The 13,640-nt window shown below is 40.5% G+C and overlaps 1 protein-coding gene across 10 annotated transcripts in view; it reads right to left on the bottom strand.

The window, feature by feature from the left end:
• LOC148149165 (uncharacterized) overlaps positions 1-13,640 on the bottom strand; it is a 213,908-nt gene that overhangs the window by 161,737 nt on the left and 38,531 nt on the right. For 4 of the 10 annotated variants that reach the window (XR_015758179.1, XR_015758177.1, XR_015758180.1 and 1 more), the window contains exons 2-3: positions 7,309-7,501; positions 6,570-6,667 (exon numbers count right to left, since the gene is read on the bottom strand). The exons of 4 other annotated variants lie outside the window; for them this stretch is intronic. The gene's annotated coding sequence lies outside the window, so the exon portion shown is untranslated. The remainder of the gene's footprint in view (positions 1-6,569; positions 6,668-7,308; positions 7,502-13,640) is intronic. 2 more of the 10 variants (XR_015758181.1, XR_015758183.1) reach the window with 1 other exon arrangement.

Raw genomic sequence — 13,640 nt, 5'->3', positions numbered from 1 at the left:
TTGTGTTGGGATTTTTCACAGCAAGGACCAATGAGTTTTCTTGCTATATCTTACCAAATTTGCCACATTAATTATCTGCCCCACTCCTGTGGCATCTGTCACATCCAATTTCCTCCCTATCCTACTATACACCATTCCCAGAACAACTCACCATTCAGCAGATCTCCCAGAATTGACTGGCATCTCTTGCAAATGTATCATCTCTTAAAGGCCATTGTGCACATGGACAAGCACTGCTAGTTCCTCAGACATGGCAAACTAGTGCAAATCAGTGCCCCACTGTGTGGGCAGTGACCCAGAGGTCTAATTGCTCGAGATGCTGCACAGCTGGGGCTTCCAAGCTTTCTTCCTTTGTGTCTATGCTAAACAGCACAGTAGGACAGAAGTAAGATGGGCCTGAGATGATAACCTTTAATGTCTCTTGAATGAGTGCAGTGAAAACTTTGTAATGTCACCTCTCTGTGCCACCTTAGGTACACGGTACCTAGGTACAGATACTTTAAACATTGTCACAGAATTTAAATAGTAAAAAAAAAGATTAGCATGGGAGTACAGGGTTTAAAAGTTCAAATTGAGAATAAAAAGTGTCTATAAAGTACTCAAGTTATAATCCTTGATATCTCTGGCTGAGGGAACAAAGTGCAAAAAGGCAAGACAAGGTTTTTGTCAGCATTCAGGCAGGGAGTGAGTGATATAGCAGCAAGTGACAAGTCCTGAGGTGCAGCCAGTCCATGAGGTGTATGTGTGTGTGTCCCTGAGTGAACACAGTCCTTGCTCCAGCATTACAATGAGAGTTGCCAGTACAGCCCAGGGTGCAGCATTGGAGTGCAGAAGTGTCCTGTCAGTGGATCAGAGATGCACCATGAGGTTCCTCAAAGGCTGGTACATGTCAGATGCCAATGCCCAAGGATGTGGGGTGTGTTTGGCTGGTGGCTACGGAGTATACCTTGAAATGTTAGTGTCTGGTGCCCAGTAGAGGTCATTCAGCGTCAATGGCAAGTTGAATCCACCAGGTCGCCGTTCTGGTATATTCAGGTATAAAAATTTCATCAAGAGGATTGAAAACTACAGTTGTACAGAGCTTTAATGAGCACCCATTTGGAGTACAGGAAACAGTTTTGCAGAGTAAAGGAAATATAAATTAGTTTGTTTGGTAAGATAGAAGACTGAATACTAATGAAGTGAGTTGGGGTGTCAACAAGGCATTAAACAAGCAATAGTCCCCCTTAATTGGCAACTCAGCACTGCCTAGTGAGAAACTCTACTGCTTATGAAAAGCACAAAAGATAACACCACTTGCTTCTGACATTGAGATGGGCCTAACCAGACTGATCATCTGATTGTACCACATATCTCAACATAGCCCATGTTCCTCAGATTTCACTCTCTGTCGCTAGTCTATCAAACCATTTTATCATTCTAGATACCACAGTAACTCATCCTTCAATCTTTTCATCCCAAAGGGAATAGAAGTCAAGTTTATGCAATATCTCTTCATAATTTAACATTTTAAACTCTGACATCTTTTTGTAAATTAAACACTAACTGCTTCAAAACTAATATATATTTTCTTTACTCTGCCAAACTGGGTTCTCAGTAAAGCTCTGTACAACTGTAGTTTTGTTTTCAATCCTCTTGATGAAATTTTTATACCTGAATAATTAGTAGCACAGATCACTGCTGCCTTCCACCCTTCACAGACTTTTGTTTATGTTCATTTCTCTACATTCCCACATTTTTCCTGACATGGGAATTGCTTAAAACCTATGTATCTGCAGCATTTAATATTTCTGACAAAGGGTAACAAAACAGAAGTGTTTCTTATTGATCCTGTCTGACCTGCTGAGTTTTTCAAGAACTTTCTGATTCTCTTCCTTTAATTCTCCACATTATGTAATCTTCTCACCACAAAGAAGGTTGTTTGATTTGTCTTTTATGAATTTCTTCACATTTCTCCACTTTGGTAAAATAATTGGCAGATAGAACACAATCAGTTGATCTGTCAACATTACAATAATTATCCATATAACTTAAGCTTCCACCCATTTACTTTTCAGAGAAACAACATTTGCTTTATTTTACCCAAGTCATTGATGCATTTGGTGATGGTGCAAGGTCCCCATTACCAAGTGTATCAATTGCTACATCCCATCAATACAAGTACATTACATGAATAGGAAGGGTTTGGAGGGATATGGGCCAGGTGTTGGCAGGTGGGACTAGATTGAGTTGGGATATCTGGTCGGCATGGGCAGGTCAGACTGAAGGGTCTGTTTCCATGCTGTACATCTCTATGACTCTGTGACTTATCTTCCTCTTTTCTTTGCTCTTCAGCAAAGTACAAATCCATTTCACAAAGTTACTTCCAATATTTTACAATGTCAGTTTTGCCAATAATCTCCTGTGAGGAACATCATCAGATGGCTTCCAAAAGCCCATATGAGCTAGGCAGAATTTCTGCACTCACCTATAATTGGCTAAATCAGTTTGAAACATTGGGGAACTTCAAGCACAAGTTATGTCCAGCTCAAATCTTCAATCATTTACAACAGTTTTTAAAAATATTAAGTAAGAAACCAATCTGCCCACTAAACTGGGTACGCCGCCCAATTAAATTAATCACAATGGCAAATTTGCCCTCATTGTTTAGTTGTGTACATTTGCAGAATTTTGATAATGCTGTTAAAATTAAGCTGCTCATTTTAAGCATAAGGGAAAAAGTCACTTTTTATCAGTTTTTAAGTGTTTAGAAAATGTAATTTGCTAAGAAACCAATGAGTGCACCACTAAAAATTAATGAATGAGCTCCACGTCGTTTCTAAAAGCCATTTCAGTAATTTAAAATCAGGTTATTCACCAGTGGTAGACCAAAATATTCTTATTAAAAATGATTGTAATTGCGATAATCTGAGTATCATTTTTATTAGTAAGACTGCACCAGGTTATCATTTGTAAACATACCAAGCAACATTTTTCAATTCTGGGGAACAGAACAAGTGCATTCCAAAGTGCTGTCCAACTGCACAACCTCATGAGAGAGTTATGTTTGTGACTATGCGGATGATTGGACAGGACAGTTGTATAGGACTTTGGTTCAGTCGCATTTGATACAGTTCTGTAGGAGTTTGGTTCGGCCGCATTTGAAATCCTGTGTACAGTTCTGGTTGCCACATTACCAAAAGGATGTGGATGCTTTGGAGAGGGTGCAGAGGAGGTTCACCAGGATGTTGTCTAGTATGGAGGGTGCTAGCTATGAAGAGAAGTCGAATAGATTAGGATTATTTTCATTAGAAAGACGGAGTTTGAGGGGGGACCCCTGATTGAGGTCTACAAAATTGTGAGAGGTACAGACAGGGTGGATAGCAAGAAGCTTTTTCCCAGAGTGGGGGACTGAATTACTATGGGTCATGAGTTCAAAGTAAGAGGGGAAAGGTTTAGGGGAGATATGCATGGAAAGCTCTTTACACAAAGGGTGGTGGGGGCCTGGAACAAGTTGCCAGTGGAGGTGGTAGAGGCAGGAACGATAGCATCAATTAAGATGCTTCTAGACAGATACATGAATGAGCAGGGAACAAAGGGATACAGAGCTTCAGAAAATAGGCGGCAGGTTAAGATAGAGGATCTGGATCGGTGCAGGCTTGGAGGGCCAAAGGGCCTATTCCTGTGCTGTAATTTTCTTTGTTCTTTGTTCTTTGATTTGAGGCAGAAACTTGAAAATCTCTCACTAATCCATCTAAATTTGTACCTGATTTGCTGAACACACGCAAAGCAGAAACCTGAATGAATCATATTAGTGGCCTCACAAAAATCAGCTAGATTAGTCAAGCCAGACCGGCCCACTTGCTTTTTACTTGCTTAAGGCTCATTTATTCTATCGCATTCACTGCATAATCTGAAACATAGCAATCAATTCTGAAGTGATTTTTGAAATGTTATTTGTTACCAAAACATATGATTCGGTGATTTTTACACTCGTGATGGAGAGGGATAAGTGTGTACTACAGGGCAAGAATTATAGCTGGGGTAAGGGAAATTATGATGCGGTGAGGCATGACTTAGGATGTGTGGCTTGGAAAAGTAGACTCCAAGGCAAGAGTGTAAATGATATGTGGAACTTGTTCAAGGGGCAACTATTGAGTGTCCTTGATAATTATGTACCTGTCAGGCAGGAAGGAAAGGGTCGTGCGAGGGAGCCGTGGTTTAATAAGGAATTGGAATCCCTTGTTAAATGGAAGAGGGCGGCCTATCTCAAGATGAGACGTGAAGGTTCAATTGGGGCGATTGAGAGTTATAGGGTAGCCAGGAAGGACCTGAAGAGAGAGCTAAAAGCAGCAAGGAGGGGACATGAAAGGTCCTTAGTAGATAGGATTAGGGAAAACCCTAAGGCTTTCTATAGGTATGTTAGGAATAAAAGAATGACTAGGGTAGGAATAGGTCCAGTCAAGGATAGTAGGGGGAAGTTGCGTGTGGAGGCGGAAGAGATTGGGGAGACACTGAATGAATACTTTTCTTCAGTATTCACTCAGGAACAGGGCATTATTGTCGATGAGAATACTGAGGCACAAATAAGTAGAATGGATGGCTTTGAGGTATGTAGAGAAGAGGTGTTGGAAATCCTGGAAAAGGTGAAAATAGATAAGTCCCCTGGGCCTGATGGCATTTATCCTAGGATTCTCTGGGAAGCAAGGGAGGAGATTGCAGAGCCATTGGCCTTGATTTTTATGTCCTCTTTGTCTACAGGAGTAGTCCCAGAAGACTGGAGGATAGCAAATGTGGTTCCCTTGTTCAAAAAGGGGAGTAGGGATAGCCCTAGTAACTATAGGCCGGTGAGTCTCACTTCTGTTGTGGGCAAAGTCTTAGAGAGAATTGTAAGGGATAGGATTTATGCACATCTAGATAGGAATAATGTGATCAAGGATAGTCAGCATGGTTTTGTGAAGGGCAAGTCGTGCCTCACAAACCTTATTGAATTCTTTGAAAAGGTGACGAAGGAGGTTGATGAGGGGAAAGCGGTAGATGTGGTATATATGGATTTTAGTAAGGCGTTTGATAAGGTTCCCCATGGTAGGCTACTGCAGAAAATACGGAGATATGGCATTGAGGGTGAGTTAGAGGTTTGGATTAGGAATTGGCTGGATGGAAGAAGACAGAGGGTAGTAGTTGATGGCAAAGTTTCTTCATGGAGTGCCGTCACTAGCGGTGTTCCGCAAGGATCTGTTTTGGGACCATTGCTGTTTGTCATTTTTATAAATGACCTGGAAGAGGGGTTAGAAGGTTGGGTGAGCAAGTTTGCGGATGATACGAAAGTCGGAGGAGTTGTTGACAGTGAGGAAGCATGTGGCAGGTTACAGCAGGATATAGAGAAGCTGCAGAGCTGGGCAGAAAGGTGGCAGATGGAATTCAATGTAGCTAAGTGCGAGGTGATTCACTTTGGGAAGAATAACAAAAAGATGGGGTACTGGGCTAATGGTCGGATACTTGGTAGTGTGGATGAGCAGAGGGATCTTGGTGTCCATGTACACAGATCTCTGAAAGTTGCCACCCAGGTAAATAGTGCGGTGAGGAAGGCATATGGCGTACTGGCTTTTATTGGTAGAGGAATTGAGTTCCGGAGTCCTGAGGTCATGATGCAGTTGTATAAGACTCTGGTACGGCCGCATCTGGAATATTGTGTGCAGTTTTGGTCGCCATACTATAGGAAGGATGTGGAGGCATTGGAACGGGTGCAGAGGAGGTTTACCAGGATGTTGCCTGGTATGGAAGGAAAATCGTATGAGGAAAGACTGAGGCACTTGGGTCTGTTTTCACTAGAGAAAAGAAGGTTTAGGGGTGACTTGATTGAGGTGTACAAGATGATTAGGGGGTTAGATAGGGTCGACAGTATGAACCTTTTCCCGCGTATGGAGTCGGGTATTACAAGGGGGCATAGCTTTAAATTAAGGGGGGGTAGATATAGGACTGATGTTAGGGGTAGGTTCTTCACTCAGCGAGTCGTTAGTTCATGGAATGCCCTGCCAGTAACAGTGGTGGACTCTCCCTCTTTATGGGCATTTAAGAGGGCATTGGATAGGTATATGGAGGATAGTGGGTTAGTGTAGTTTAGGTGGGCTTGGATCGGCGCAACATCGAGGGCCCAAGGGCCTGTACTGCGCTGTATTCTTCTATGTTCTATGTTCTATGATTGAAAACAAAAGGAGGAAATGGTGAAGTTGACAATATGACTGTATTCTTAAATATATGTTCAGAAAATACTTCATGCATCTTGTGGGATTATACTGTGAAATGATACACTGTTCATTGGGACTAATGCCTTTTGTTGAAATAGATAGTGATAGTAAAAGGACATAGAACTAAATTTTGCTCACTGCTTTCATACAAACAGTCCTGGATGTAGCAAACTACAACGCCACTCAAAATGATTAATTTTTCATATAATCAGTACCAAAATGCCTTGACTTCAACTGGATTACAGAATACCCAAACCCCATCATTTTTTAAAAGAAACATTTTATGAATAGGGACTGGAAAATCTTAAATCAAGCTGTCTAAAATTCAAATGGACCTCTTACTTTCTATTGATCTCCCTGTTCACGAGATTGTCTTTTGGTGGATATGTTCCAACTATTGGTTGTATTATACCATCAGAGATACTGTTGCTCGTCATACACTGAAGAGAGAAAGTTTTAATGTCAGTAGTACACTTCAAAGTTACATAACACTACATTTAATTTGCACTTTTGTCACTTCATTGCAACTTGCTGTCTTTAGAGTCTCCTTAAAAGGTTATTAGCAAGAACTCTGTTTGTTGACTCATAATAATGCAGCTTCTACAAAGACCAACGAAGTAGGTTGTAACTGCAGTTATCCTGCCAATTGCATGTAGAATTCTGAAATGTAACTATAATGGTACAGCTTAAACCCATCAGTGTGTTCATTTAATATAATTTGTACTCTGAAAGGTGAACACGGCAACATTTTATGACCTTAGTTATAGACGGTATTTACAATGGATTTAGAATTAAAGATTAAGTTTGACTAGCTATTACCCTTTTGAAACATAATATAAAAGATATGCCATTCACTTCAGCGGGCATGCTTGTGTCTGTGAATTCTATAAAATCTTAATATTTCGTCACACAGAATTTTTCTTCACAGAGGAAAAGAAAACAATCTGAATAGTGACCGATTACAGGAAAAGATTGTTACTGCGGAATGTTATGTCAATGACTACTATTAAGCCGAACTCTATAAAGCAACCTATTTGTACAATCCATCAGAAATTCAGTTCTGATCAGATGGTACTCTGACCTGCACAGTCTTATCTGGTCCACTTTCCCTTTGCTTTCGATTAGCATCCATACTGTGGTTTGAATGTTAGGTTGAGTTCTGGACAGCACATCACTTGATCGGCCTGGTTTTTGTATATGCAGGGTTCAAGTCCAACTGCAGCATGGTGGAACTGTTAATAGCTGTGCCATTAAATCCCCAAGGGTAGCAGGCTCTGCAGGGTCAATCACAGAAAGATGACCACATTGAAGACTCGCATTTTTATGCTGACTTGCGAATGCACTTCAAGCAATATTGATCACTGAAAAATATTTGGAGCCTTACATCACTGAAGTTGCTTACAAGGGATATTCTATCAGGTCAGCTAAAAACAGTTAAAGCTGTTTTGTTCTGATGATGAATAGCCCTCTCTTGACAGATTGTTCTTTTTCACCCAAAGCTGCAATTTGTACCTTCCTTTAGGCCACAACCTATTTGATTTTCTTCTCAGCTGACAGATTTATTGCTATCTTTTTGGAAGAAAAACTAAAGGTACCAAAGGCTTGGTTAGAATACAAATCTAAAATATTAAAGCAAGAAAATAATAGATTCACTGCTCATTGACGCAAATTATAACTGATTTCAATCTCAAATCCATTTGCAATGTTGTTCTGGATAAACTGAAACCTATACGATTTTAATATTTTGTTAGATATTCAAATCCTATTGCTAGTGTTTTTGACAGTTTCAAATGTGAGTTAACACTTCAACTACATAATGCCATCTTCTATGTTCATTTGCTGTTTTTATTGCTTTTCATAAAGCGTGCCAACAGAACAATATGACAGCACCCAGTGTTATCAGGGCCAGTAACCTTCTCAATGGTAAATTATATATGGTGCAAAACCCACTTATGCAATCACTTGAGATAATAACTTGTCCCTCTGTGATTCAGAACAAGTTGGGGTATTCTGTTGGTTTGCACCTGAGCAGACATTCTAGACATTCAGACATTAATTCTCTTTTAAAATATGTGCAACTCACAAGAAGTCTGACTATTTTCCAGTCTCATGGTAATGCGTCTGCAGGATGTTTTCAAACCTTCATGCTGACCTATTATGCATTAGCCGTCAAACCTACAGAAAGGTTAAAACATTCACTCTGCAACCTTGTAAAACACAATACACAAGGTAAAACTAAATCTTTGTACAGGTAGGATATTCCAACCAAAAACATAATCGAAAATCAATTACCATCCAAACAAGAGTAGTCCTGGTCCTGAACAGAGAGAGAGAGAGGAACAAACTTGTAAAGCAGAGTACTCAGACACTCAGATCCCTGTCATTTGATTCCAATGTTTTGAAATAAAGCACCAGTTAGGCAATTATTGGAGTCCTCTGCACAATTTGGATCACCACATTATAGGAAGGAGAAGGTACAAAGGAATTTTACAAAGATGATGCCGAAGACTGAGACTCTGAGCTATGAGCATAGGCTGGAGTTGTTTTCCTTGGAGCAGAGAAGATTGAGAGGGACAGAAACAGAAATTGCTGGAGAAACTCTGCAAGTCTGGTAGCATCTGGTCCAGTGACCATCCTTAAGAACTCAGGTTGAGAGGGAGCCTGATGCAGTGTACAAGATTATGAGGGATATAGAGAGGGTGGATGGGAAGACACTTTGTCCATCAGTACAGTGGTCAATAATTAGGGAGCATAGATTTCAGGCAAGAGTAGAATACTAACAAGAGAGATGTGGAAAAAGTTTTTCTCTCAGAAGGTGGTCGGAGTCTGAAACACAGTGACTGAGACGATTGTTGAGTCAGGAACTCTCGAGACATTTAAGTATTGTTTAGATATTCAGATGGAAGATAAGATGAAAAATTGGAGTTGTGCCGTCTGATCTTTGTTGACCGGTGCAGACACAATGGGTCAAAAAGCTTCCTTCTGGACTTGGAACACCTAGCAGTCCACAAGTCAATGAGTTAATACAAAATAAATAATGGCCTTCACATGCTCAGGAAGCATCCGACGAGCAGGAAAATCGACATTTCGGGCAAAAGCGAAAGATCGATTTTCCTTCTCCTCGGATGCTGCCTGACCTGCTGTGCTTTTCCAGCACCACTCTTCTCTTGACTCCGATCTCCAGCACCTGCAGTCCTCACTTTCGCCAATGCTCAGGAAGCTCCAAAGGCAATGAAGTACTCGTTTTCAGGGTCGGCATTTTTAAAGTAATCAAGCTTGTTGCTCTGTAATCACACTCTCCTGTCAGTGATAGTGTTGGAATACCTCAGTTTTGAGTCTCCCAATTCTCCTGTACTGCAGCTCCCACAATGATCTAACGGATTTGCTATTCAGTTATAAATAGTTGTGCAGAATCAACGTATTATTTTCAGATTAGGCAAGTGTTTAACTACAAAATAGGGACTATGTTACGAGTTTGGTCTAATTATTCCCCAAATCTAATTCTCTTGGTCCCGGCTCCCGGTGAACAGAGCGATGCGATGTTAACTAGTAATCTACTGAAATTCCATTGACCTGGTTATAGCTGACCCACTCGATCTCTTACAGAGATGTTATCACGTCACTTCAATTCTACACATAGTCCTGTCTCAATTTCCAATCACTTTATCCAACATGTTTATCTTTTAACCCTCTTGGACTCTGAACAGCTGAAAATAAAGTCATCTCTATTTCATAACATGGCTTTCAGCACTCCCATTACCTGTAAGTTTTGTTTTAAATTTGGAACTTGGTTAATGATCATGGCTACCTCTTAAGAGGAGAATTCTTAGGTTTTTTAATTAAAGGCAATTAGTATGGATTGCATGTAAAACATACACTAGACATACTGTGTGTTTTTATTTCTCTAAACTGCTGTGGAGAGGCAGAATAACCGGAGATCATGAGCAGAGCTGAAGGGACATCAAAGGGGTTTCTGAAAACGGGCACTTTGTATTACTGGAATACGAACAGTCAGATATTGAAAGTCCATCTTAATTGTGGATCCAGGGAAGAGTAGCAAAAAGATTGATGAGGACAAGTGTTGAGGGAAAAAAATGTAATTTTATTTCCATAAGATGTTTCACTAACAAAAACAACAACCAAAATCAACCTCTTCATTTATGTGTTTGTTGGCTGAATGAATGTATAAACCCTTTCAAAAGGTCTTGAATGGAACTTTGTCCAGGTGAAAGAAGAGCCAGAAAACACAATGAAGGCATTTCTTCTCAGACACTCATTTGATTTAATATGCGTGGTGAATAATATTGAAAACCTCCTCTGCTCTTGTTTAAACTTTACATTTAAACTTTACAGTCTCATTTCTAATAGATCCAGGAGACAGTGAGATGGGAGCACACATAGGAAAGGGACCAACCACAGCAAGATGTAGTTGTGTCTTGAAGAGAATGGTTCTAGGTCAGTGCTAACCATCAAAAAGATTAATAATGCAACAAAATGGGAAATGCTTGCCTTTTGCTGAAGATAAGAATTTTAATTACTGATCTGTGTTGTCAGCCTATTCATGTTTGTGAAGTTCGTTTCAAAACAGCAGTTAGAATTTGAGGTAGGGGCAGAATGGATTTCCTGAACAATTAGGTAATACTTGGATTAACCTAAATGCTTCAAAATCAGTTTTAAGTGGTGCAGGTGCCTTTCACTACAGCTTCATAATCAGCTAAAGCATTTCCAGAGGTTTCCAGCTGAATTCTGGCTATTGGGCATTGGAGGGTGTGACTCCAACCAAGGCTTTGTCAATGTTGGTGAGAGATCCATCAGATACTGCTTACCTACTACTGGAAAGAAATGGATTTCCGAGAAAGTGTGTGTGTGTGTGTGTGTGTCTCTATAAAAGTTAATTCAACTCCTCCAGGAAACAATATAACTTTTTTTTTGTTTTATCCACAACATTCGCCCATATTTATGCTTAACTTTCTGAAGTTCCTGTTTACTCTACAGGGTAACACAAGATAGGCAGTAGGTCGGATACAATTTCCTCCCAGTGACTAGTTTCCGAACTTTGCTTGTTTTAACAACGTCCTTAGTTTCCTTTTAACTTTGAATTATATATTATATATATTTGTAGAAACGCAGAAACTAACAATGCAGAGCATAAAAACAGGAGCAGGAGTAGGTCACTCAGCCCTTCCAGCTTGCTCAGCTTTTCAGTAAGATCATGGCTGGTGTGATCACTTCACAATCCTCCAGCCAACCTTTCCTCCCTTGCTTAAGAACTCAACAGAGCATTGCCTTAAAAAATATTCAAGGACTCTGTTTTCACTGCCTTTTGTGGAAGAGTATCCCAAATACTCGCTTTGGGAAACATACTCTCTTTATCTTAGTTTTCAATGGTAAATACTTATTTTGAAACAGTCCCCCTAGTTCTAGATTCTCCTACAAAGTGCAGCGTCCTTTCCATATATACTTTGTGAAGGATCTTACATACTTCATTAAGTCCCCTCTTACTCTTCTAACTCCAGCTGATATGAGCTTAGCTTGTCCAACATGGCCTCAAAAGACAACCCACCCGTTCCAGGTAAACCTTCCCTGAACTGCTAACAATGTACGAATATCCTTTTATAAATAATGTGACCTCTCCAAAGGTGGTCTCATCAGTGCCCTGTATAATTGAAACATAACTTCCTTCAATTCCCCTTGCAAGAACTGATAACATTCTTATAGGGTCTCCCAATTACCTGCTGTACCTGCATGCTAACCTCTTGCAATTCATGCATTAAGAAAACCCAGATCTCTCTGCTTCTCAGAGCCTTGCAGTTCTCACTATTTCGAGATTATGCATCTTTTTTGTGTTTTACCTGCTGAAGTGGACATTTCACATTTCCTAAGTCAAACTTAATTTGCCAAATCATTGCCCACTCATTTGACCTAATCTATATTCCTTCATACCTCTGTCCAAGTCAGGAAACTTGGAAGGCTATTCAGGCTGTCGTGCTAATGTCAGTTTTTTAAAGAGCGATATCTCACAGAAATCACCTTAAAGACTGCAGTAGTGTTCCCTGTCAATCAGTTAAGAGGGCAGCAGCTTGAAACACACTCCTTTTCAGTATTTCATAATTCTGCTGACACAGTGACTCTCCTTGCATTTATTTGCCTGACATAAAGTGCCTCCAAACTGCATTTACACTAATCTGAGAACTGTAAAAAGTCTTAGATTTATACAGCCTTATTAATTACCCGAGACTGCCCCAAAATACTTCCCAGCCATTGAGGTAATTTCTTTTCAGAAGTGTCACTGTGAAAAGGTAGTAATATGGTAGCAATGTGAAACACAGCTCACAGTATTAAGTTCTGTTCACAACTCGCAGAACTCCACCCAGTTATAGATTGTTTTTAAGGGTAAGAATCCATAGCCAAGAGCATCACTTCCTCAGGTCACAGGGTGTTTTGCACAGTCCCAGAATGTCCAAAACTGGTGCTCGTCCTCTGAACCCAATTTCCAAGGACACTGCATGGAGATAGGTCCACTGTAAAGAGAGACATTTCAAGGTGCCTACTTTATAATGCCTGACCCAAATAAATCTCAAAACATTTTACATCCATAATTAATTGGCTACAAATTGCTATGCCACCATTCATAAATTCAAAGAAATCCCAACGTTCTCTGCAACAAATGAAACACTTCAGAAGCGTGTTCTTGTTGGTCATGGCAGATACCCTATCACCCTGAGTAATCCTCAGCGCAACTCCCTGAGTAATCCTCAGCGCAACACCCTAAATAATCCTCATCCCAATTCCCTGAGTAATCCTCATCCCATCACACTGAGTAATCCTTATCCCAATTCCCTGAGTAATCTGCATCCCATCACCCTGAGTAATCCTCATTGCAACTCCCTGAGTAATCCTCATCGCAACTCCCTAAGTAATCTTCATCCCATCACCCTGAATAATCCTCATCACAACTCCCTAAATAATCCTCATCCCATCACGATGAGTAAACCTCATCCCAACTCCCTGAGTAATCCTCATCCCAACTCTCTGAGTAATCCTCATCACAACTCCCTAAATAATCCTCATCCCATCTCCCTGAGTAATCCTCATCCCAATTCCCAGAGTAATCCCCATCCCAATTCCCAGAATAATCCCCATCCCAACTCCCTGAGTAATTCCCATTCCAACTCCCTGAGTAATCCTCATCCCATCACCCTGAGTAATCCCCATGCCAACACCCTGAGTAATCCTCATCTCATCACCCTGAGTAATGCTCATCGGAACTCCGAGTAATTCTCATCCCATCACCCTCAGTAATCCTCATCACAAATCCCTGAGTAATCCTCATCCCATCACCCTGAGTAATCTTCATCGCAACTCCCTAAATAATCCTAATCTCATCATCCTGAGTAAACCTCATACTAACTC

Source organism: Chiloscyllium plagiosum, unplaced genomic scaffold (assembly GCF_037043375.1).
Source record: "Chiloscyllium plagiosum isolate Xiang-an unplaced genomic scaffold, Cpla_swu_hap1 HiC_scaffold_9, whole genome shotgun sequence".
NCBI classification, from domain to species: Eukaryota; Metazoa; Chordata; class Chondrichthyes; order Orectolobiformes; family Hemiscylliidae; genus Chiloscyllium; species Chiloscyllium plagiosum.
The sequence above is the reverse complement of the archived record's forward strand: the minus strand, read 5'-3'. Positions and strand labels throughout refer to the sequence as shown.